Source organism: Mytilus californianus, unplaced genomic scaffold (genome assembly GCF_021869535.1).
Source record: "Mytilus californianus isolate M0D057914Y unplaced genomic scaffold, xbMytCali1.0.p SCAF_12, whole genome shotgun sequence".
NCBI classification, from domain to species: domain Eukaryota; kingdom Metazoa; phylum Mollusca; class Bivalvia; order Mytilida; family Mytilidae; genus Mytilus; species Mytilus californianus.
Genome location: NW_026262604.1, coordinates 64,133,292 through 64,159,135, shown reverse-complemented (window position 1 = coordinate 64,159,135; position 25,844 = coordinate 64,133,292). Strand labels below are relative to the sequence as shown.

At 32.2% G+C, this 25,844-nt stretch overlaps 2 long non-coding RNA genes across 2 annotated transcripts; both read right to left on the bottom strand.

The window, feature by feature from the left end:
• Positions 1-842: 842 nt before the first annotated feature.
• On the bottom strand, positions 843-25,514 carry LOC127722182 (uncharacterized). The gene is made up of 2 exons (XR_007991692.1): positions 25,474-25,514; positions 843-891 (listed from the first exon to the last, which is right to left on the bottom strand). It is a non-coding gene; the product is annotated as an uncharacterized LOC127722182 (long non-coding RNA).
• Positions 12,892-19,040, bottom strand: LOC127722183 (uncharacterized). Its single transcript, XR_007991693.1, has 3 exons — positions 18,873-19,040; positions 14,597-14,711; positions 12,892-12,947 (listed from the first exon to the last, which is right to left on the bottom strand). It is a non-coding gene; the product is annotated as an uncharacterized LOC127722183 (long non-coding RNA).
• Positions 25,515-25,844: the final 330 nt, after the last annotated feature.

Genomic DNA, 25,844 nt, shown 5'->3' with positions numbered 1-25,844 from the left:
GAGAATTTAAGAATCAAACATGTTATAAATCATGACAATACCAACGCAGTGAGGTGGAGGGTGGAGGGTGGATGGTTTAAGGATTCGTCAACATAACGGAAAAGGGGACTTATTGTGTTAACACGCAATCGGCTATGAACATGATGAAAAGTTGGGCAACTGATGACTGTTTATTCTTTTTTATTCATCTTCATGCTCCCGCCACCGACCTTCGATAGGAAAACTGACAATCCTAGTCAATTAAGATTGGAGCCGAGTGCACCCACACGAGCGGGGTTCTAACTCACAACCTCAGTGTTGACTGGCTAGTGATTACAGTAGTAACAGTTACTTAGACCACTCGGCCACCGAGGCCCCTGGATAATGATTGAAAACATGTAAATGGATAATGATTGATAACATGTAAAACATGTAAAACTTTTGTCGAAGTTACATTTAAATCTCAAAAGTAATAGTGGCAGAAAAAAAAAACATTTTAAAATCAAGCTCTGTTTTATGTAGTAAACAAGATGGATGTCCTGGTGTATCAAATGAGGCTATGTATTGTAAAGTGAAAAAAATTGACATCTTGTAGTGTCACATCAATTCTAAAATTGGTCAATGGTAAGAAACGAACGTCTTTTTGTATCAAATAATTTTCTGTTCTATACATTGGAAAAAGGGACGTTTTTTTTTGGATCAAATCAACCTCTGTTATTACAGAGAAAAAGATCGACGTCTTGTTGTATCAGATCAATCTCCATTTTGCATAGTAAAAAAAAGATGGCCGCTCTGTTGTATCAAATAAGTATCTTTTTTTATGGTGAACAAGAAGGACGTTTTATTAGAACCACGCGATGCTGTTAATTAAAAAAAAAAAAAAAAAAAAAAAAAAAAAAAAAAAAAAAAAAACTGAATGCAAGTTATAATGCACACAATTGTTCGATTCTGTTTCCGAAGTTGTCCATATAAAGAGCAACTTTTACAAAATTCTTATATTTTGTATATCTGAATGTACACATGATTATGGTTGTTTTATTAATATCCTTTTACGTGTTGTTGTATTTATCTTATTCAAAATTCTCAATTAAACATAGGGTTAATTAGCATAACAAGAAATAATAGAATAGCTACTTGAATTTTATTGAAGTATATACAAATTATAAAACATGTTTTATGTAATGTTTTGTTGACTTAAAACATATGAAATAATTTGGTATATGAGATTGTTTGGTTAAAAAGTACTGGTTATTGGCTGAAAAAATTCTGCGCAAAAGCATTTTGAAAAACAAGTGTATAAATGACGTCATACAAGAATTGACATTTCATGATTTTCTAAATTAGCTGCTGTTCTAGAAACCGAATAATATCTTATATGTATATGGACAAATCAATTCAGTATTGATACTTATCTCCCTTATCGTTAACGGCGGCCCGTTCGTGATAATATCGGTGATAACACAGTGTAGGACTGTATCTAATTAAACAGTGTAGGACTGTATCTAATTAAACAGTGTAGGACTGTATCTAATTAAACAGTGTAGGACTGTATCTAATTAATCAGTGTAGGAATCTATCTAATCAAGCAGCGTAGGAATCTATGTAATTAAACAGTGTGGGACTCTATCTAATTAAACAGTGAAGGAATCTATCTAATTAAACAGTGACTATCAATGGTATTATTTAGTTGCTAAATAAAAAACAGTATTTAATGTTTACACGTAATTAATCCGCAATGCATATTTAAGTTGTGTCGATACTTGTGTTTGTTTTTTTTGTATCGTCTTATGTTTTGATAACTTGACCTTAAACGTAAATGACACAAATTCAGAATAGATCTTTATTGTTCGATATCAAGTGGCCAAGTCAACATTTAAATATAGTTATACACAAATTATGAATTAACGACATAAAAAACATACATTCATATATAAAGAACTTTAAATATAAGTTCTATAGATTCTCAAATAATCTTTTAATAAGGGAACTATAACGCACATTAATGCATTCTTTAAATATATTGAAAATAGAATAGATTCAAAACTCAAATTGGATTGTTTATAATTATTTACCAAACCAAATATTTTATTTTAAATGTATAATTTGCTCTTACGAAGTAAATAGATGCAGATATATAAACCATGAGACGACTGGATGCAAAGCAATACTAATTAAATGCTAAGAAATGATTAAAGCGAATTAAAATAAAACATTTAATTTTGGCAAATTATTACAATTTCATATGAAAAAACAATAATAGACGTTAAAGTTAATTCAATCAATGTTCAGCACCATTTATCAACAACACTTTGCTCACAAGTCTATATCCAGCGGGTAACAATAAATCTGAAATGTCTGAATCCATTGCGAAATAATCCGAATCCAAATTATCAGGTATAAACTAAGTTGCTCGATCGTCCTTTAATCACTCAATTACATTGTAAATTCGTCTATCCACAGTAACAAATCAGCAAGGAACATACGCTGAAAAATAAAACTTCCACAGAAAATGAGAATGAAACTACTGATCATAAATATTGGGTGCGATAAATAATGGGAGGGTTAGTTTTCGGCTATCAACGGCAGAATGAAAAACTTTAATTCATTTAAATCACAAGTCTATAAAGGAACCAATCAAAATGCATTGTTGTGCTATAAAATTCATAACAAGTTGTATCATTAGCTAAAAGTAAAAAACCGAAATAATTCGAACAGTATAAAGTCTATTTCTTTAATCTCCAGTCGCCAATTATATATTTTTAATTAAAAATAGCACAATTTAATCTTACGAAGTAAATAGACGCAGATATATAAACCATGAGACGACTGGATGCAAAGCAATACTAATTAAATGCTAAGAAATGATTAAAGCGAATTAAAATAAAACATTTAATTTTGGCAAATTATTACAATTTCATATGAAAAAACAATAATAGACGTTAAAGTTAATTCAATCAATGTTCAGCACCAAAAAACCAACGGCCAAACAGTTAACAAAGCACATTGATTGATAATAAACAAAATTTAAAAACAATTTAAGTTATAGGGCTCTTTTAAAGCCATGTTTCACCTTATACAAAGATCAGAATGAAAACAAAAATAATAATAATACTGACATGAATGGTCAGAAATCAGAAAATCTCACTGACATGAACGGTCAGATATTTCTAACAAAAATATGATAATACCGACATGAATGGTCAGATATCAAAAAAATACTACTGACATGAATGGTCAGATCTTTCTGACAAGAATGGTCAGAAAACAAAATAACCCATAAAGGATATATACAAATCACCCACTACTGTAAGCACAATTATACAAAATTAGTACAGAATAAGATTGCTCCTTCTGTTTAAAAGTAACAAGATGAGACTAAACATCCTCTTGTTTAACAATGTGTCAATACTTGAACAAAAAAATTTGTCAACTTTAAATTACCAAAATAATTCAAATATAACCTACAGATGGGTGAATAAAGTTCACAAACTGGCATCCCAAACTTCAAAAAAGGTTTATAAGTAGCTAAAAACTGAACACCACGTTTAAAACATAAACTTCTTAATCTAGAGTTAATAGTGGTAAAAAAATAACATGTATTCTGAAAATCAAGTAAACGTGGAATGATTGCTGACATAACTATTACAGTATGTGGCTTAACTAATTTCTCAATTGTAGAGATAAGCACGTTATAGGCTATATCAAAATCAGCAACCTCATAGGTACCAACATTATTGGTTCCTACATGCACCAGAATTATATCATAATTTACCTGAATTGTTCCACAATTAAGCAAATTTATTATGTCCCAAATATTTGCTCCAGGAAAGGCTTGCAAGTGACACCTTCTAATAGTTTTAACATGCTTTGCTATGGAATCGCACACCAGAGTAGACCTAGAATCTAAAAAGAGCAAATTTATTTTAAAACAAAGTTTTTAATTTGTTCCGCTACATTGCTTTTATCAGACAAAGAACTAACAATATATTTAGTATAGCAATTGCTCTTCCAATCACCCATCAATTGGATAGAACTAGGAGAAACCCCTGCTTTCGAAGCCAACGTTGCTCCACCTCTTCGGAAACTATGTGAAGAAAATAATTTTGGATTTAACCCAATTTTACAAAGTAATTCTCTCAGTTTATTCTGAAACTGGTTATAAGTAATTGGCATGCATTCCCCCTTTTTTGTACAAGAAAAAGCGGCACCATCCGAAGTGCAAGGATTTAAAGAACACATCCTGTTATATGCATTTACAGGGCAAAATTTAGATAAAGGATATGCAAGCAAAGGTATCCTTAAAATACGATTACCCAACTGAATTGTTTTTGTCCATTTGAATGCAACTATTATAAGAGATGGAAAGACTGTAACATCACCTTTGCATAGCTGTTTGTTTTTGTCAAATTTCTTGGTTGATACTGGAACTAAATTAGACTTCCTGCTTAAAAGTAATAAAGCAAAAAGAAATAAACACCAATATGTCGCATCAAGAGGAGTATTCAAATTCAAATGTTCACGAAATTTTCCTAGAATTTCTAAAGTAATAGGAAATGCCTGTTTAGGTAAATGTTTTAATTTCCTATCTAACCCTTTCATCGTCAATTTCAATTCGTAAGACGAAAACACATCCACGTGTAATCCTAACAACAGGAAAAGAACTTTAATTCCATTTAAATAATTGCGAATAAATTGAGCTGATCTGAAACTTCTACTGAGAAACTCCGAATAAGTACATAATAACTCAGCATTAATATCAAACGGTTCTAAATGAAAGTAATTACAAAACAATAAATAGGCTCTCCACTGCGTTTTAAAATTAACCAAAGTACCTTTCGCGAAAGCCGAAATCCTAGTCAAAAACATATCTCGTCTTAGCACTTGCAAATCTACAAATACATGAATAAGCAATTACCAAATATGTTCAAACTGAAACAATTCTTTAGGAATAGAATCTCTAGATAGAGACATGCCTTTTGTCCTCTCGTAAAATTCTAACTGAAATTTATAACCTAAATCCCATCTAGACAAAAGATCCGGTAAACGGTTATCGCAACCTGAAATATGTATAGCTTTTAACTCAAAATTATTTAAAGCTGCAATCCAACAAACTTCCCGCAAACACGACTGCAGGAACACATTTCTGGTAGCGCCTGTATTCAAAACACGAACTGATACCAAATTATCGCAATAAATAACCACATTTAAATTTGTAAAATATTTACCACATAATTTTAAGGCTACTACAATCGTCAACATCTCGAATAAATTTATATGCAAATTTTGATCTAAAATGAACTCCGGAAATGAACAGTGAAAGTATCTTCCGCCCATCCATCCGCCACATCCTGTCAAACATGCATTAACAGAAAACAATTGATCAGGATTTGAGAATTCATCAGACAAAATCATAGAAACCCCATTATAACCAGGCAAAAATTCCTGCCACCACAATAAGTCAAGTTTAAAATCAGCTTGAATGACTAATTTCCCTTTATCAGGAAAATCTCTTAACCAATTCAAAAGTCTTGAGACAAAAATTCGGCCAGAACGCACACATTGAGATACAAAATTTAATTTTCCCAGCAATGATTGTAATTCTCTCTTTGTACAATCTGTGCTACAGAGCCAATTCGAAACTAACTGCAGAATCTCTGACAATCTTTGAGTATCAATAGAAATTGTCATATTCTCAGAATCAAATAAAATGCCAATAAATATCATTTTTGTACTAGGCGGACAGGCTTTCTCAATTGATTCTTCAATGCCACACTTCTTTAAAATAAGACCCAATTTAGCATAAGCATCATCATTGCTGGAAGGAATATCACATCCAGCCAAATCATCTAAATAGTTCAAAATATCTACACCCATGTTTTGACATATAAATGCAATAGCATTTGTTGTTCGCATACATATATATGCAGCAGATCTCAAACCCATTGTTAATACACGGTCGTAATACAAGTGTCCTCTCCATTTGTAACCTTAGAGATGGATGTCACCGGGGTCAACGACTAATTGTCTATAAGCCCGTTTCAGGTCCCTTTTAAACATTTTACAACCTTGACCTTTACTTTTAATTAACATAATAAAATCATCAACCGTGGGATACGAAACTGAAATTTCATCGCCTAAATATCGATCTTTGAAAATACCAGAATAAACCGCCTCGCCCTCTGGAAAGCTCAAATCAACAATTACCCTGCGTTCTATCGAATCCTTTTTTGGAACAGAATTTAAAGGAGATAAAGCTGAAGGACAGCTGAACGGATTTGACTTAAATGGTCCAACAATTGCTTTATAAGAACTTTCTTTTTTCAAATATTTGGCAATATCATCTGGAAAATCAGTAGCCCCGAATGATTACGGGAAAAAGTAGACCTGAACGGGCTCCCATCGTGACCCACCGGCCATCCATACTCCAAGAAGTCACAAACCTGAGCGTCACTATAATTCTGTAACAAGCTTCTTAACAAAAGAATATTAATTTTAGAGTAAATTGGAATTCTACAACCCTGAAAATTGTACAATCCAGATTTTTTAACAATATTATGAATAGTTACAAAATTTTGCATATCATTTGTACACAAACAACCAATGCAACAAAGAGTAAATTTAAGTGAATGTCTAGAACCCCATAATGCTTTATGAAAATCAGGTAATTGAACATGTTGATTTAGTCATTCATTATGATGAGGACATGCAGAAGAACATTCAGGATGATGACTTTTAAGTTTGTCTAATCTATAACAAATGGCACAAAAATGATTAACCTCACGTTCAACACCTCTAATCATAATTTTATGCGGTGATGTTTTTGAACATTTATTCTTCTGAAATAAAGAACAATACCATAACGTAGGTGTCTTGGACTCTTTTTTACCACCAAAAGAAGGCTACTTATCGAACTCCTGTTTAACATATTTAGACAGAAGAGGAACTTCCAAATTATCAGGAGTATCTTTCCAGGTTTTAACCCCCGTTTCAATTTGTCTCAAAAATGCAGCGTAGAAGTCAAGTAAAGATTTCCACTGATAAATAGAACTGTAATATACAATTTTCTTCAAAAGAGACAACCTAGTATTTCTCTCGTCAGTTTTAATTTTGCTTGACCCAATTATTTCTAATTCTCCCGCAACAAACAGCTTTAAATCTAAATCTTGAAATGAAACAGATTTATTTATATATTCGTACTGAAGTGTAGTATGGGGCCAAGTTTGTGGATTCTGCACGTCATCGCTAGCTTTAGCAACCATACCCGATTTAACCTTTCGCTTTTTAAGTGATTTCTTTTTACATGACGAATCTGTACCTGACGTACTAGAAGTAGCATCATCAGTACTAGACTCGGATGAATCATAATCAGAACTATCAGATGATTCTGATATTACTCGTGACTTGTGTTTTGTCACCCTAGAGCTACCCGACTTTTTCAACTTTTTGGTCTTAACCGATTTAACCTTCGGGACATGAATACTGTCGTCCGAATCGGAATCTGAATATTGTAATTGAACTTTTGAACCTAGCTTTTTTAAAGATTTTTTTTGAACGTTTGCGTAAATGCGAAGAAAAATCAAGCTCACTATCAGAACTATCTTGAGCAATTTCACTAGAATCGACTAAATCTATTAAATTATTCTTTTTTAAAATATCTGATAATTGTTTTTCTACTAATTTAGTCAAAACTTTCTTTTGTCTTCATTTTTCTAAATTAATCTCACCCTTCTTTTTAAAACTTTTTGAGTCCCTGGAGTCTTTCCTTTCAGCTGGTTTTGTCTTCTTACTGGCTGTTTCAGTGGACTTTACTTTAGGTGCACTCGACTGGAGCTGGCGCGGTCTGCTAGACTTATCGCCTACGCCTTTCTCCTTGACTAAATCATTAAGATTACTCGACTCAAGCGCGTTTATGGAATTGCCCCCTGTTTTTCAAAATCGGCTTTTTCAAGCTTTCTTTCTTTTTCGGAAATGCTTACTTCTAAATTATGGATTCGATGTTCCAACCTATCTACTTCATCGTCAGGTGTAGTCTCATGATCAAAAATATCAGATGTCGGGTCCGACACATCGAGTACGTCCTCATGACCAAAACCAAATTCACTTATTAATTTATAATTTTTTCTTGCTTTATTTCGGGTTACAGGCATGATAAGCCTCCTGTGTAAGACACGGCAACTTGAAAATATAATAAATTCTTGCAACAAATGACTTGATAAAAATTAAAAAAGGAAAATTTACCTACAAAATAAGTACTTACGAAAAATAAAGTTACAAAAGTTTCAAAGTTCAGATAAATCAAATGTAGTTGCCATGCCTCACAGGATGAGCTTCTAACAGAAAACACCACATTAGTTTTCGGCTATCAACGGCAGAATGAAAAACTTTAATTCATTTAAATCACAAGTCTATAAAGGAACCAATCAAAATGCATTGTTGTGTTATAAAATTCATAACAAGTTGTATCATTAGCTAAAAGTAAAAAACCGAAATAATTCGAACAGTATAAAGTCTATTTCTTTAATCTCCAGTCGCCAATTATATATTTTTAATTAATTAAAAATAGCACAACAATGAACACTATAAAAACTGTATGCCCAACTGACCCTCTTTTAAAATCTCAAAAGTTCAAGCTCAAACTGAACTGGTATTAAAGTTTACTACTCATAAATAAAAGAGTTCTATTGTAAAATGAATGATAAGGATTGAAAGGCATGATAGTCCTTAGATTCTTATTATTACTGACATTGTATCTTTCACGTGATCATCATTTTGACCAATATTAAATTATGTCCCTTTAGTATAATAAAATAAAACCAAGAGCGGCCCACTCTATCAATCTTTACGGAACTTATCATATGCACGATTTCTTAATTATTTTACATAATATTCAACAAACCTTCAAACCTTACACAATGTATATAGACTTGTAATAAATGTATATATTTCTTTATCTTCAAATTATACTTAATTAGTGTTAAAAGTCGCACTTACGCATGCAAAATTTGATATACCTAGTATTCAAATAAATATATAGATATGTGTTTTTGTTTTTGTTCATAGATACTTTATTTGCGTTTGAGGCCACAAATAATAAGAAAATAAAATTCACAAATTTAATCTTGTTCCAATACTATCGAGCTTTTCAATATCAATCAATTTCATACTTATATGTTTATAATAAAAAAAAAAGGAAAATACTTTGACAAATGTAGTATATGTACACTTGACTAATATACAAAGCATAAGAATGCATTATTTATTTTTAATATTATGTTGTTCATCAACAAGTATTATTTGAGTTACTCAAATGTCTTAAGCTTTGAATAAACTATTCACGTCTACAACACCGCGAAGCACATTTACCTAAATAGGGGCAATTATATCATTAAACATGTTTTAACTGAATGTATTGATTTTTCAGATATTTGGATACAAAAATGTTAATGCAAATAATTTGTATGTTTATTCAATATTACTCCAGTTCAAACAATTGTATTCCAAAATATAAACAAATTGCATTATTCAAAAAAGATTTTAGTTTTGATCACGTTATCTTATTGTTAAATTTTGTTTGTAAATAATTGATTTTGCTTTATACTTTTAGTATCTTGAAAGCCCTTTTGTTTCATTTTTAAAAACTGCATTATGTTTGTCCTTGTTTACGTCAATCTCTGACTGCAAAAACTCCTTCAAACCCAGAGAAAAAAAAGCACTGAAATTTACATGGGAAATTTATAATTGCATCTAGATGTCGTGTGTCTTCTACGTTTGATCAAAACAATCCATGGGGTTTTCCATAAAAAATCACAGACTTTGTCATTCCATATACATTTTTTAATTGTTATTATAGGACATAGGCATCTCCTTTCCGTAACTCCGCCTACATTGTATGTCTGTAAAACTTTCAAGTAATCTTTATCACACAGCGCCATTGTGTACATCTACTATATTTTTAACGGTTTCATTGTAAATATAGGGAAAGCATCAATATTCTAAGCTAGTTGATGGATTTCAATAAAATATCTCCTCAAGGATGACTGGTGAATAAAAACATAGTCAAGTTGGTGTTCTTCCAACCGGCAGAAAACCCATACCACAGTAAGGCGTCAGTTTGCAAGTGCGGGATGTACAGTGGAGATCACTTCTAACCTCTCATTAGAACTGTCACAATAATCTGTCATAGAACTGTTCTAAACTGTCCTAGAACAGTTCTACCTAGAACAGTTCTACCCTAAAACTGTTCTAGGTAGAACTGTCAGAATCAGTTCTAGGTAGAACTGACCAAATCAGTTCTAGGTAGAACTGTCAGGATCAGTTCTAGGGTAGAACTGTCCAAATCGGTTCTAGTCGTAGAACTGTCAGCAGAACTGACCAAATCAGTTCTAACCGTAGAACTGTCATCAGAACTGACTAAATCAGTTCTAACCGTAGAACTGTCAGCAGAACTGTCTAAAACTGTTCTAGCCGTAGAACTGACCAAACCTGTCAGGATTTTAGAACAGTTCTAAATGACGTCACTGCAATTTTTTAATATACATTATATTCTTTTGACTTATTTATATTTAAGACAAAGAGTTCTTAAAACTGTTGTATGAATCAATTCTAGCCGTAGAACTGACCAAATCAGTTCTAATCGTAGAACTGTTCTAGTCGTAGAACTGTTCTAGCCGTAGAACTGTTCTAGTCGTAGAACTGTCTAAAACTATTCTAGGGTAGAACTGTCAGGATCAGTTCTAGGTAGAACTGTCTAAATCAGTTCTAGGTAGAACTGACCAAATCAGTTCTAGGATAGAACTGTTCTAGCTATAACTGTCTACAAGGTGTCAGGATGACAGTTCTACATACTGTCCTAGAACAGTTCTCCTGACAGATTCTGACAGATTTGATGAGAGGTTAGATGTGATCTCCACTGTATAAGTTCGCAGCCACGTCCGATCAGAATTTGGACGTTAAATTCGATGCCTTGTGTACAGAGAGTGTCACGCTGTCTGCCCTGTAAGAATTCTTGAAACACTCTCTGACGTGTCTGTTGCCAGGCGAAATTTCTGTCCCTATTCAATTACACTCATTTTCCAGTGGCAGTCAAAAATTCCCGACCTTCATCTTAAACGGCCTTCCAGAGGTTCAATAATATCTTTGATTTTAAAATAAATAGCAGCAACTTTAATTAGACCTTCAAAACCTTCTAGAAAGAGGGTTTATTAATTGCCAGTGTCCTTTTTTTCAATGATGAGACGGAATTTCAAAGTCCAAATAATTATGAAACACTATTTCAATTTTATAACGTAGGAAAGCGTCACATTAAAGAAATCATTGTAGTCTTTCAAGACTTCATAATTATTCGGACTAGAAATTCATATGAAAAGGAGAAGCGAAGGATACCAAAGGGACATTCAAACTCATAAGTCAAAAATAAACTGACACCGCGATGGCTAAATAAGAAAAACAGACAGACAAACAACAGTACAGTACACAAAACGCAATATAGAAAACCAAAGACTGAACAACACGAACCCCAACAGTAACTGGGAGTGATCTCAGGTGCTCCGGAAGGATAAGCAGATCCTGCTCCACATGTGTCACCAGTCGTGTTACTCATGCTAGTACAAACCCGGTGATAATTCGGTAGGTCACATTAGGGGAAAAAAGGAACTGAAAAGTCAAGGTTTTATTTAACTTAAGAATTGAATGTTGGTTTAAAATTTTACAACCCTGCTAGAATTACAAACAAAAAAGACTCATTCTAATTAAATTAATTGCTACAACCATAACGATATATAACAAGCTTTTGGTTTGTTTTCATATGAATGCTGCATTTTTTGAATTAATAAAATAAAAAAAAATCGGATTTGAGAATGCCTCGAAATTGTTGTCAGCCAAACAAAAATACAGATTATTTAGAAAAAAATATGTAATGTTCTCTTATAAACATGATAAACGTTCATAATGCAATACCACAGAATATAAGTCTTAGGTAATTATCTTAAAATATTCTTTAATGAGTCAATCACAATTCCGAAACATATTGCAATTTGGTAATTTCTTGTTTTTAAGGGCGTCACTTAACGTATTGTCTGTTCTGGATGGTTTTGCCATTTCTTCTCCTCTATATAATGGTAAGATGATTGGTAATGGAATGGAAGGAACTTATCTTGCACTTACTGATTTGTCATAAATTGTTTGTTTAATTGTTTTACATTTTGTTATGTCGGGTCATTAGATAGCAACTATACGGATTTGCTCATTGTTGAAGTCCGAACAATAACCTTTCGTTGCTCAAATCATCTTCATTTGGACTCGATAGATTTAAAATGTCCATTTTAGGTTTGATATTGCAATTTCAATATGTCGAAAACAAAATGACACAATAGACAAGATGCCGATCCAAGACTACTAATTTGTAACAGAAGTAGTTATTAAAAGCTAGTTCTTGGTACCTTTTTTTTTAATTATCCGTTGTTCTAACTTCTTCAGTCAAAGTTGGCTTTAAATATATTCAGCTTTTCTTTTTATGTTCTTTTGTTGTTAAGAAACAAGTATCCCTAAGGAATAGAAATGTGTTTACCTTCTTCCGACCGACAGTAAAACCCTTACTCCAATGGGGAATCCGTTTGGCTGTGTGTGATGTAAGTACACAACCACGTCTGGTCAGATAGGGAACATTAGATTCGATGCCTCGTGTAAAGAAAGTGCCACACTCTTTGCATGTTAAGAACCATTGTAAAAAGTCTATGAGAGGGTTTGTAGGTGGCCTGTTGGAAGGTCAAAAGAAATTCGAGAAGAAAATATATATATCACGAAAGTAGCCATTGTCGATATACGGTGGTTGTTTTAAAATATAAAAGGAATGTAATATTTGTATTCTTTATTTTATGTTCACATCGTGATGTATTCTTTTTTCAACCCTTTGAATATAACTTCACTCTGTTTTGCCTTGAAATAATTAACTCTCATTCTCATTTCGCAACCTGCAACAGGAAAAAATGTATTTAAAACAATGGGTCAATGAGTTTACAAATGCCTAACAAAAAAAGAAAAAAATAACATTGGATATTTACTATTTTCTTTTAAACAAAGGTTATTGCATTTTTTGTTCCAACAAATCTTAGCATGTATTTAGAGATTTGCCGATGTTACTTTTTATCTGATTGCAGTCTGTAACGTCTATCATGTATCAGTGTCGGTCTGTTATCAATTTTAAATGACTAAATTTGAATTTTCTTTTAATATTGTAAAGAACCAGTTACTATCGTTATTCTGTAATTTGATATATTTTAAGTGCAACAAATACTGACAATATTTTCTGATATATAAATACATATAAAATCAACAAAATGTATGTTTTTCTTATGTATAGATTTGTTTCTCTGGTAGTAATTAAAAGGGCCAACACTTTGATGTTTCAATACGCATTGTTACTGCCAGCCTGAACAAGAAAATCTCTCGACTTTTCTTATTATTTGATTTGTAATTTCATAATTAATATAATCAAACACTTTTAACACTTTTTATTAAAAAAAAAAAGTCAAACAAGAAGAGAAATAAAAAATATATACACAAAGACAAAATAAATTAATGAAGTCACTGTTGTCTACTTCAAACCGGCAGTAAAACACTTATAAAGTTTGAAGTCTGTTATGCTGTGCGGGATGTACAAGCACGCAGCGACGTCCGGTCAGACTGGGAACGTTCAATCCCATGCCTCATTTATTGCCACGCGTTCAACATGCGATGAACTCTTGCAACAACTCTATTTGGGGTCCAATGGTGTTCTGTTGCAAAATTTGTGTCCCTATCCTATATTCTCACTGTTTCAACTCGCAGTACAAATTTCCCTGCCCTTCATACCGAACGTCCTCTATTTAAGGAGTACATATTGTATTTATTGTTGATTTTTTCTCGTCCTGAACATACATGATCTATATATATATATATATATGCACCTCATGTTTGTGGTATGCAATCTTTTCCGCAAGTTTATTGTTCTCTGTTTGGTATTAAATTAATATTAAGATCCATTTCGTTAAAACTAGTGATAAATTTATTTGGCAATCGCCAATGGCAGTCAGCATGGTTTAAAGAACATCAGTTGTTCGACCTGTTAGTCAAATGCGTTTTGTTAAAATATACTTTTTCACTTTTTGGTCCTTTGGAAAATGTTGTTTGTGCAGTTTTTAGACCCCTCTACAAAAAAATTTGTTTTACATGCACACGTATAAAAATTGCGGTTTTTATCCAACGCAATCATAGGTTTGAACGTTGTTTTCAATTTAGACTTGTATATATATATATATATATATATATATATAATTACTCTAAATATCAGCACAACAATGTTAAATCTGCAAATTTGCGGAAGCAAACTTTTGTTCTTCCTTCGCCGGGATTCGAACTCATGCTATTGGGATATCGAGACAACACCGCCTGCACTGAGTCCAGCGCTCTAGACCACTCGGCCACCTAGACTATATATATACCACTGGATGTTAAGCAACATAAAAAGTACAAGTCATGTACGTCGATTAGTACAGAATAATTAGAATTCATGTAAACATTATGTTCTTCCAAGGATATGTATATTTATATATATTAACCATACTCAACTAACATCAGTTACCTTAACAACCCGGGAATAAGAAACTTTCCTTCAAAATCAACAACACAAACATACATTAATCCCAATGGCCTGCATATCAAACCTCTGGGTGCACAATTGTTTGAATCACAAGGATCTAAAGCGACAAGACATGAACAGACAATAAATAATTTCAATCTGGTGAAACAAATAATTGTAATTTATTACAATAAAAGCATATATGCAAAATTAATGAACCTTGACCTAGAACAATAAATGGTCTTCGTCAGAATGATACATTTACATACACAATGTATATACACATTAAAAGCTTTATTTTTATTTTCCGATATAATCTGTGTTTCATGTACATTCGTAATATGAGACATACTCTAATATAATACATTAAAACATTTAATTTAAATTTGTGCATTGTACCATCTTTTTCATTTAAGCAATTACATAGTTATTCTAACTTTGAGCTTTACTAAAAGTATTCACGTAATTTCCGTCAAATCACGAAGAAAAGCCAAGGACGAACATTTTCGTATTTTACAAATATTCAAATATTCGACTTTGAGCGTTCCTGATTAAGGTAGATCCAGAAAAGCGCTTCGGATGCATGCAATTCATAACGTATTGTTTTCAATTTTATATAGCACTAGGTCGATACCGCTGCTGCTAGACTATCTGTCCCCAGGGGTATCATCAGCTCAGTAGTCAGTACTGCGGTACTGACATGATTTATAACAAACCTTTCTAAAATTCTCCGTTTATAAATTTTTGAAATTATAAAGAAACTAAGGTTATAACTCCCTCAGGCAAAGTTAACCTTAGATGGATTTGGCTATTTTTAGGTCCTTTTGATTATATAGCTCTTAAGTTGCTTTGGATTTGATAATTCCTTGGTTTTCAAATATTCGGCTTTGGGCGTTCCTGATAAAGGTAAATCCAGAAAAGCGCTTCGGACGCATGAAATTTATAACGTGTTGTTTTCATTTTTTTACAGCACTGGGTCGATACCGCTGCTGCTGGACTATCTGTCCCCAGGGGTATCATCAGCTCAATAGTCAGTACTTCGGTACTGACATGATTCATAACAAACCTTTTTAAAATTGTCCGTTTATAAATTTTTGAAATCATAAAGAAACTCATCTTCGCTAGCCAAGGGTTAAGATCCACTTACCTCCTCTCCACCCTTGGCAGATTAAGCCAACATTTGTGATAACAATGTTGCGCCATCTATCGGTAGATTAAAGTCACGCCCATTCTGAATACATACATTATTCGTGACCAATGGTAGCACTTGAACTCTTCAATTTGGAGGTAAAAACACGGTAGCGTCTAAGCACGTGGCAATTGTTTACATACACTTTCTACATTTACACGTGATCATGTTATAGGCGCTTTTTGATTGGATGCAGCGAGTTTCGACTGCAAGCAATGAAAATCATTACCTTGTGTCTCCGAAATTCTATCTCAATCCGCCAAGGGTGGAGAGGAGGGAAGTGGATCGTAACACCTGGCTAGCGAAGATAAAAAACTAAGGTTTCAACTTCTTCAGGCAAAGTTCACCTTACATGGATTTGGCTTTTTTTTTATGTTCTTTTGGTTATATAGCTCTTCGACTGTTTTCTGTATAAAAAGTATATATATTTTTCATAAATAATGCCTTTTTAAAGAAATTCCAGTGAAAAACCAAATTTGTGTCTGTGATTCAATTGTTAATCACAATAAAACCATATAACATATTTTATTTAGAGCTAAGGTAGTTTTTGATATTATCAAACAACTGCAATCACGCTTCTTGCTAATCAAACAGCCAACCACAACAACTCATATGGTTACCCAAAATACCACCATCTTCCAAAAAGAATTGCCTTTTCAGTGTTCTTCGTAAGAAAAATAATGTAGTCAATATCAGAAATATTTAATGTAGTTGCAGAAACACAAATTGTACAAATGCAAAGATGCTTACAGGAAAAAATGCACGCCGGGCTTTAAATTTAGAGTGAATTTAGGGAAAGACACTTCGACATTCACAATGTATATTAATTATTCTTCCGTCTTTTGTTTGATTATAATTTCATAATTTACATTAAAAGAAATAAAGGACTTTACATATATTACATACAAATTATATTACCGGGTCTGGACCTGCGTTGCTTCATGCAATTGATTCGGGTAATAACTGGTCATTTCCTTTCACTGATGCTAAGTAATTTTCATGTTAACAAGACCAAAAAGAAAAACAACAAAAATACCAAACTCTAAGGGAAATTCAAAACGGAAAGTCCGTTATAAAATGGCAAAATCAAAAGCTCAAACACATCTAACGAATGAAAAATAACTGTCATATTCCAGACTTAGTACAGGCATTTCCTAATGTAGAATATGGTGGATTTAACCTGGTTTTACAGCTAGCTAAACCTCTTACAACCGGGTCTTACCTATGTCGCTTCACACAATTGATTCAAGTAATATGTATACTGGAGAATAACTGGTCATTTCCTTGATCCACTGATGCTATCTAAACTATTACGATCATTTTCCTTGTACAATGAGTTTTGTAAAATTTCAAACTATCGGCTAACAGGAAGTGGCTACACGGCAGATGCAAAAATTGCCTACTCACTACAACTAAATATGATCCAGATGCAGACCAAATATTAAATCAGTCTCTTTCATAGAAGCCAATGATAGTTCTATAAATTAGAGGCGGGAATTTTATTACTGTGAGTTGGGTCGTTTTGGAAATTGTTCCAACTCCCTTATCCTCTTCCCCCCTTCTCTTTGGCCATTCGAAAATGTGAAAAGCATGTTGATCCTCATTTTGAAGCCGGATTTCTATTTACTCTTGTAACTATACATAACTAATTCATTTATAGAATATGTTGACACTAACCTATACAAGGCTGGGAAATGACAAACATAAAACAATTCAAATGAAAAAACTAACGCCCTAATTTGTGTATTGAACAATTAATGAAAACACATATTATTTTACAGTAACATTTTTTTAGTTATATATTTTAACGTAACTTCCCTTCTTAGTGCATATGCATGATATAATAGATGATATCCCTCCTCAAATCTTATAATGGTAAACAAGGAAAAAGTATTTTTTAAAAGATATGGCATATACGATATGCACAACACTAAACTGAAATTCTAGGATTTTTTATCTATATATTAATTGTGAGATTTTGAATCTAGTTTCCTGTAAACTAAGAAATCCAATCGGTGTTTTGTTTTGTGTTTTTAGGAATTTATGTTTTTTCCCTTTTGCAGGACAAGATAAAGGTGCATCTTGATATGTCTTGTCACGGAAAAGCATGCATTGTTTGCCACTAGAAGTTTTGCAAACATTGATAAGTTAACCGAATATATATTGTATACATCTATGTCAATATTGTAGTACAAGTTAAACTTACAATAAATATCAGATATTAAATTTTGTATGCAAGACGCACGTTTTGTCCACAAAATTCACATCGTTGACGATCGAATAAAAAACGTTAGAAAGGCCAAAAAAAAAATTTAAATAAAAAATAATATATATAAATAACGAAGTTTACGCAAGAAGATGGAAATTTTGAAATATTTACCAAATCCAGCTCTAGAGTTTAAGCCTAAACTAGATCAATTCAACTGTTTGCAACATCCCCGTTCGGTTCACATCTCCAGTAGACAGTACACATGTGTTTAAATGTTATGTCGTTGATATGATCATTTTTGTTTTCATAGTGATTAGGATTATATTCCAATGTTGACTGCTGTACCCCAATTTTTGACGTTTTTACATATTATGTCTGTTTGTTTTGCTCACACATTGTTGTCAGTCAATATAATGGAATTCAATGCAACTGTCATACAAGTGAGAGGTTTAGCTAGCTATAAAACCAGGTTTAATCCACCATTTTATACATTAGGGAATGCCTGTACCAAGTCAGGAATATGACAGTTGTTTTCCATTCGTTTGATGTGTTTGAACTTTTGATTTTGCCATCTGATAAAGGACTTTCCTTTTTGAATTTTCCTTGGAGTTCGGTATTTATGTTATTTTACTTTTTTCTGTATATTTACTGTTGATATAATATTTGAATATTTTGAAATATTACAGTTTCTACAACTCCAGGCAAGGATTGCCTTAGCAAGATTTGGCCTACCCTTTTAATTTATTTTGAGTTTTAATTCATTTCAACTTCCTTATTGATGTGACGTTAACTTCCATCGCCATCGATAAGGGTTGTAAAGGCTAATCGCGCGATTGAAGATCTACATTTTAGAAACTAGTGTTTTTAAGTATTGTCCGTACCTATGCATTTTGGAATATCATCATTCCACCCAGAGTCTGTGCATGTGATGACCATTGTTCCATTTAAACCAAATCCACTATCACATGAAAAGCTTACCGTTGCACCAATGTCTTGACCAGTTATACTTACTGTGCCATTAGGAAACTGTTGAGGCTGAATGTCTTCACATTGAACTGTAATTATATTCACAAATTCATAAAAAAAAAAACATAGTAATATTAGAAATCAAAATATTTATATGGACGATTTTGTATACTCGTTTCATATGCACGTGTTTGCGATCAACATTATGTATTAATAATTATTGCAATATTCGCAGATTTGTCTTAAAAGTTGGGAGTGTTCTTTCAAAAAACTTACTTTGATTTTCTAAGTGTTCATGCAGTTTCCTCGTTGTAAAGCTTTTGTGCATGTTTTCGGGTAGGTATGAAACAAACTTCCCAATTAAAGAGTATAATAGAAATGTTTTTTGTTTTTAATAAATCAACATTTATATTAATTTAGTAACTCGTTTAGAAAAGTCAGCTGTATTGATTCTGATTTTGAAGTTGAGTTAGCAATGACCTCAATATCATGTTTTAAACCTATTAGATATTCTAGTATGCACTGGTTATGGTAAAAAGCTTATTCTTTAAAATTGTCTTGATGAGTTGTATTTAGCATGCTTGAATGGTTTGCAGCGTTTGTAAGGCGAGTAAAAATTTCATCTGATTCAATTTTCAAAGTTTTTTTTCTTGCTTGTAGCTTTTTTATTGCAAAATAAACAAACATTCCAATCATTGGGAGAAGACACAGATCGAGTAAAAATACTAGTGAATTGACCTTGCTGGTTTGAACAGTCCGCTAATACATTATTTTGTCTCTTAGTAAACACTGCCATATTATGTTCACTTGTATAAGATTTGTAGCAACTTTTATGATATACCATTTCCAAACTTTCCTTCGGTATATCATTGAATGATACACAAATAATCAAAGAAACCAAGAATCTTGAACTTATACAGGTAAAATCAATTGTTGATTGCTATTATTAATCGAACATGTGGTGAACCCGAAATTCAAAATCAACAATATTAACAGTATTCAGAATAACCAGAGACGTGACACGACTTTCCGGCAATTAAGTAAGATTGTAATTTTATAGTGAATATTTTGCATGACATTTTAATTTTTTGTTGGAATTTTATATAAGTACGAATTTTTGACGACCGTTCGAACACGAAAATAAAATAATATTTCCTATTTTCTATGTAAACCAGTTTTAGCCGTGTATTATATAGTGAAATGAAAACTAATAATCGCCTTTTTACTATGCTTTCACCGCACTATTTCACTCGTGATTTTCTTTTCTTGAAACCACAATGATTGCACAAAGGTTCTCTGAATCCGGAATTTTAAAGATGGAATGCTTAATGAACATCATACGATTTGCATTGTGTTATTAACCAAATAATCCAGAAATCCTGTTTAGCACATTGATATCTATGAGTGATATAATTATCGTTTCATAAAATTGACGAGGTGTATTTTTTAATGTATTTTTTTGTTTGTTTTTTTAACCATTGCTTGGTGGTCAACAACTTGTCTTTTCAGTACACCTGCCTTGTTCGTACTTCTATCGTTACGTTTTTTGAAACAGTTGGTTACAAATCTTATATTCCAATATGTAAACAGTCGTATTTGCTTACATCAGTAACTAATTCTGACGTGTGTCGTATTAAGTGTACATTTATTTGACATTTCAACAGCTTAAATCAAAACCAAACATCATTTTACTAATTTCATTTCTTTGAAGGAAGGTTTGCTTATTTTGGTTTCCTTTTTGACTTTTTTTATTTTATAATATCAATCATATTTCTGTTTTCTTTAAATATCATGACAACCAAATTACTTTAAATTTAAACGAGCTGAAGGTAAAACCTTGACTTAAGTATATATCAAAATATGCTAAATGTTTACAGAAGTGAACCAACAAAGTTGTTTCGCCTGTTCCGGAATTGATTTTTTTCTTGCGTATACCTGGGTCATCTTACTGTTAAAGTGAAATATGGTAAGTACATTTGTTATCTTCAAACAATCAGTTCTCTTTGTTATCCTATCAAACTTAATTTTTAAAAACCTACATAAACAAAAACAAAAGGGCGATTCGACTGAATAAAAATAACGTAATGTAATATATGTCAAACTAACATATACTTCTAGACAACAATTTACATTCGAAATATTGTTGCCTTTTGCTGCATGTAAAGGTTTAGAGAGTAAAGACCTGATCTTAAAAATGTCGTGACTTTGTGACCGTAAAATGATATCAAACACATATGAGTGGATGTGATGCAGACGAATAAATTATTTCTTGCAACCAATATAACAAGGGTCAGACATTCAAGTTCACGTAATCTTTTTCTCAGATTTTTTAGACCAATCCGTTTGACCAATTGGATGATTGATCTGTAAATGATATTTCTTATACAATCAGATAAGTGATCAAAAAAAAAGGTTTTCATCAGGATTGTTAAAATAATCTACTAAATTGCAAAACATGCTCTTGAAAAAACAAACATTGCTAATACCGGAATTGTTTAAACGACCTATCCTGATGCAAAAATGGTACTAAAACAATTGACGGTCAATGATTTCCATTGAAATGAAAAAATAATAGCACTGTTATTCAACAGAGACAAAATTTAAGTATCTTTCATATTTTATGGGGGAAAAAACTCACCCATAGACACTTAAATGATTTATTGCAAACACCTCTGTATAAATTTCAATAAAAGATATTATGTCGATTTTAAACAATATGGAAAATTCTGAAAGGTTTTGCCAAATCCAACTCTAGATTTTGAGCCGCAACTTGATCAATCTAACTGTTTAAATCGTTTCATCGCCGTTAGTTTCACATCTTCAGTAGACAGCACGCCTGTGTTGCCATGGTATATCCTTTATACGATCATTTTCTGTATATTTACTATTGATAAAATATTTGAATATTTGGAAACATTACAGTTGCTACAACTCCTGGCAAAGATTGCCTTAGCAAGGTTTAGCCTACCTTTTTTAAAAATTTTTTTTTTGGGATTTTCAATTCAGTTTAACTTCCTTATTGATAGGACGTTAACTTCCATCGCCACCGATAAGGGTTATAGAGGCTAATCGCGCCATTAAAGATCTACATTTAAGAAACTGGTGTTTTTAAGTATTGTCCGTACCTACGCATTTCGGAATATCTCCATCCCACCCAGATTCTGTGCATGTGATGACCATTTTTCCATTTAAACTAAATCCACTCTCACATGAAAAGTTTGCAGTTGCACCAATTTCTTGTCCAGTTATAATAACGGTACCATTAGGAAACTTTTGAGGCTGAATGTCGTCACATTGAACTGTAATTGTATTCACAAATTCAAGAAAAAACATAGTAATATTTAATATCTAAATATTTTTTGGGACAATTTTGTATGCTCGTTTCATATGCACGTGTTTACAATCAACATTATGTATGAATAGTAATTGCAACATTCGCAGATTTGTATTTAAATGTGGGAGTGATCTTTCAAAAATCTTACTTTGAAAAATAACGTAATATAACATATGTCAAATCAACATATACTTCTTGTTAACAATTTACATTCGAAATATTGTTGCCTTTTGCTGCATGTAAAGGTTTAGAGAGTAAAGACCTGATTTTAAAAATGTCGTAGCTTTGTGTCCGTAAAGTAATATCAAACACATATGAGTGAATGTGATGCACACGAATAAATTATTTCTTGCAACCAATATAACAAGGGCCAGACGTTCAAGTTCACGTCATCTTTTTCTCAGATTTTTTAGACCAATCCGTTTGACCAATTGGATGATTGATCTGTAAATGAATATAAAGGTTATTTTTCATACAATCAAATGAGTGACCTAAAAAAAATAAAAAGGTGTTCATCGGGATTGCTAAAATAATCTACTAAATTGCAAAAAATGCTCTTGAACAATCAAACATTGCTAATACCGGAATTGTTTTAACGACCTATCCTGATGCAAAAATGGTACTAAAACAATTGACGGTCAATGATTTCCATTGAAATGAAAAAATAATAGCACTGTTATTCAACAGAAACAAAATTTAAGTATCTTTCATATTTTATGGGGGAAAAAACTCACCCATAGACACTTAAATGATTTATTGCAAACACCTCTGTATAAATTTCAATAAAAGATATTATGTCGATTTTAAACAATATGGAAAATTCTGAAAGGTTTTGCCAAATCCAACTCTAGATTTTGAGCCGCAACTTGATCAATCTAACTGTTTAAAACGTTTCATCGCCGTTAGTTTCACATCTTCAGTAGACAGCACGCCTGTGTTGCCATGGTATATCCTTTATACGATCATTTTCTGTATATTTACTGTTGATAAAATATTTGAATATTTGGAAATATTACAGTTGCTACAACTCCAGGCAAAGATTGCCTTAGCAAGATTTAGCCTACCTTTTTTAAATTTTTTGGGGATTTTCAATTCATTTCAACTCCCTTATTGATAGGACGTTATCTTCCATCGCAACCGATAAGGGTTATAGAGGCTTATCGCGCCATTCAAGATCTACATTTTAGAAACTGGTGTTTTTGTGACCGAAAATGATATCAAACACATATGAGTGGATGTGATGCAGACGAATAAATTATTTCTTGCAACCAATATAACAAAGGCCAGACGTTCAAGTTCACGTCATCTTTTTCTCAGATTTTTTAGACCAATCCGTTTGACCAATTGGATGATTGATCTGTAATGAATATAAAGGATATTTCTTATACAATCAGATGAGTGACAAAAAAAAAAAGGTGTTCATCGGGATTGCTCAAATAATCGACTAAATTGCAAAAAATGCTCTTGCAAAAAACAAACATTGCTAATACAGGAATTGTTTTTAACGACCTATCCTGATGCAAAAATGGTACTAAAACAATTGACGGTCAATGATTTCCATTGAAATGAAAAAAAAAATAGCACTGTTATTTAACAGAGACAAAATTTAAGTATCTTTCATATTTTATGGGGGAAAAAACTCACCCATAGACACTTAAATGATTTATTGCAAACACCTCTGTATAAATTTCAATAAAAGATATAATGTCGTTTTTAAACAATATGGAAAATTCTGAAAGGTTTTGCCAAATCCAACTCTAGATTTTGAGCCGCAACTTGATCAATCAAACTGTTTAAAACGTTTCATCTCCGTTAGTTTCACATCTTAAGTAGACAGCACGCCTGTGTTGCCATGTTATATCCTTTATACGATTATTTTCTGTATATTTACTGTTGATAAAATATTTGAAAATTTGGAAACATTACAGTTGCTACAACTCCTGGCAAAGATTGCCTTAGCAAGATTTAGCCTACCTTTTGTTTTTAATTTTTTGGGGATTTTCAATTCAGTTTAACTTCCTTATTGATAGGACGTTAACTTCCATCGCCACCGATAAGGGTTATAGAGGCTAATCGCGCCATTAAAGATCTACATTTAAGAAACTGGTGTTTTTAAGTATTGTCCGTACCTATGCATTTCGGAATATCTCCATCCCACCCAGATTCTGTGCATGTGATGACCATTTTTCCATTTAAACTAAATCCACTCTCACATGAAAAGTTTGCAGTTGCATCAATTTCTTGTCCATTTATAATTACGGTACCATTAGGAAACTTTTGAGGCTGAATGTCGTCACATTGAACTGTAATTGTATGCACAAATTCAAGAAAAAACATAGTAATATTAAAAATCAAAATATATTTTTTGACAATTTTGTATGCTCGTTTTATATGCACGTGTTTGCGATCAACATTATGTATTAATAGTAATTGCAACATTCGCAGATTTGTATTTAAATTCGGGAGTGTTCTTTCAAAAGTCTTACTTTGAAAAATAACGTAATATAACATATGTCAAATTAACAAATACTTCTTGTTAACAGTTTACATTCGAAATATTGTTGCCTTTTGCTGCATGTAAAGGTTTAGAGAGTAAAGACCTGATTTTAAAAACCAATATAACAAAGGCCAGACGTTCAAGTTCACGTCATCTTTGTCTCAGATTTATTAGATCAATCCGTTTGACCAATTGGAAACACAATTTAAGTATCTTTCATATTTTATGGGGGAAAAACTCACCCATAGGCACTTAAATGATTTATTGCAAACACTTTTGTATAAATTTCAATAAAAGATAATATGTCGTGTTTAAACAATGAACGAAAGAAATTATCTAAATTTGCTCTTAGGTCGTTTTTTTCCATTCCTATCTAAAGGTAGAAAATGTACAAATATCAAATGGAGATGATTTCAATTAAAATTAAAAAAAAAAAAAATAAAGAAATGCTATCTTAATCTATGTGAACAAAAAATTAATATTATGAGCCGAAAAATAGATAGAAAATAAAAATTAGTATTTTGCAGATAGTGTTTGGTTTTAAAAAAGCACATGCAGATACCAAACTTTATTATATAACGCTTTGTTTGTCTATATTTACAACACTTTCCATGTACATAGTTCAGTTGTACTTGGATGTTCTTAATATTTTCTACCATGGGATAAATGTGGAAGTTATGTCAACAAAAAAAAAAAAAAAAAAAAAAAAAAAAAATAAAAAAAAAATAATTTTAATATTTTTTCTTTCAGTGGCTAATATAACTTGATTTTGTAACACTTAGATTTTTTCCAAAAGGGGATCTCAGCGCACCTCTCTGTGAACAAACAGCTGCAGTATAAAAAACAGAGGATTTGACATGATAAGGAGGCAACGTTAGCAACGTTGCCTATGTAGCCTGTTACCACTGAGGTTGTGAGATAAACCTGCGCATGGCAGGTTCGTTCAATCATGATATTGATTAACTATGATTTCCTTTTTTCTTGTCGAAAATTGGTGGTTCTCTCCGGGTACTCATGTTTTCTCCACCAATCAAAAATGACCGCCACGATATAGCC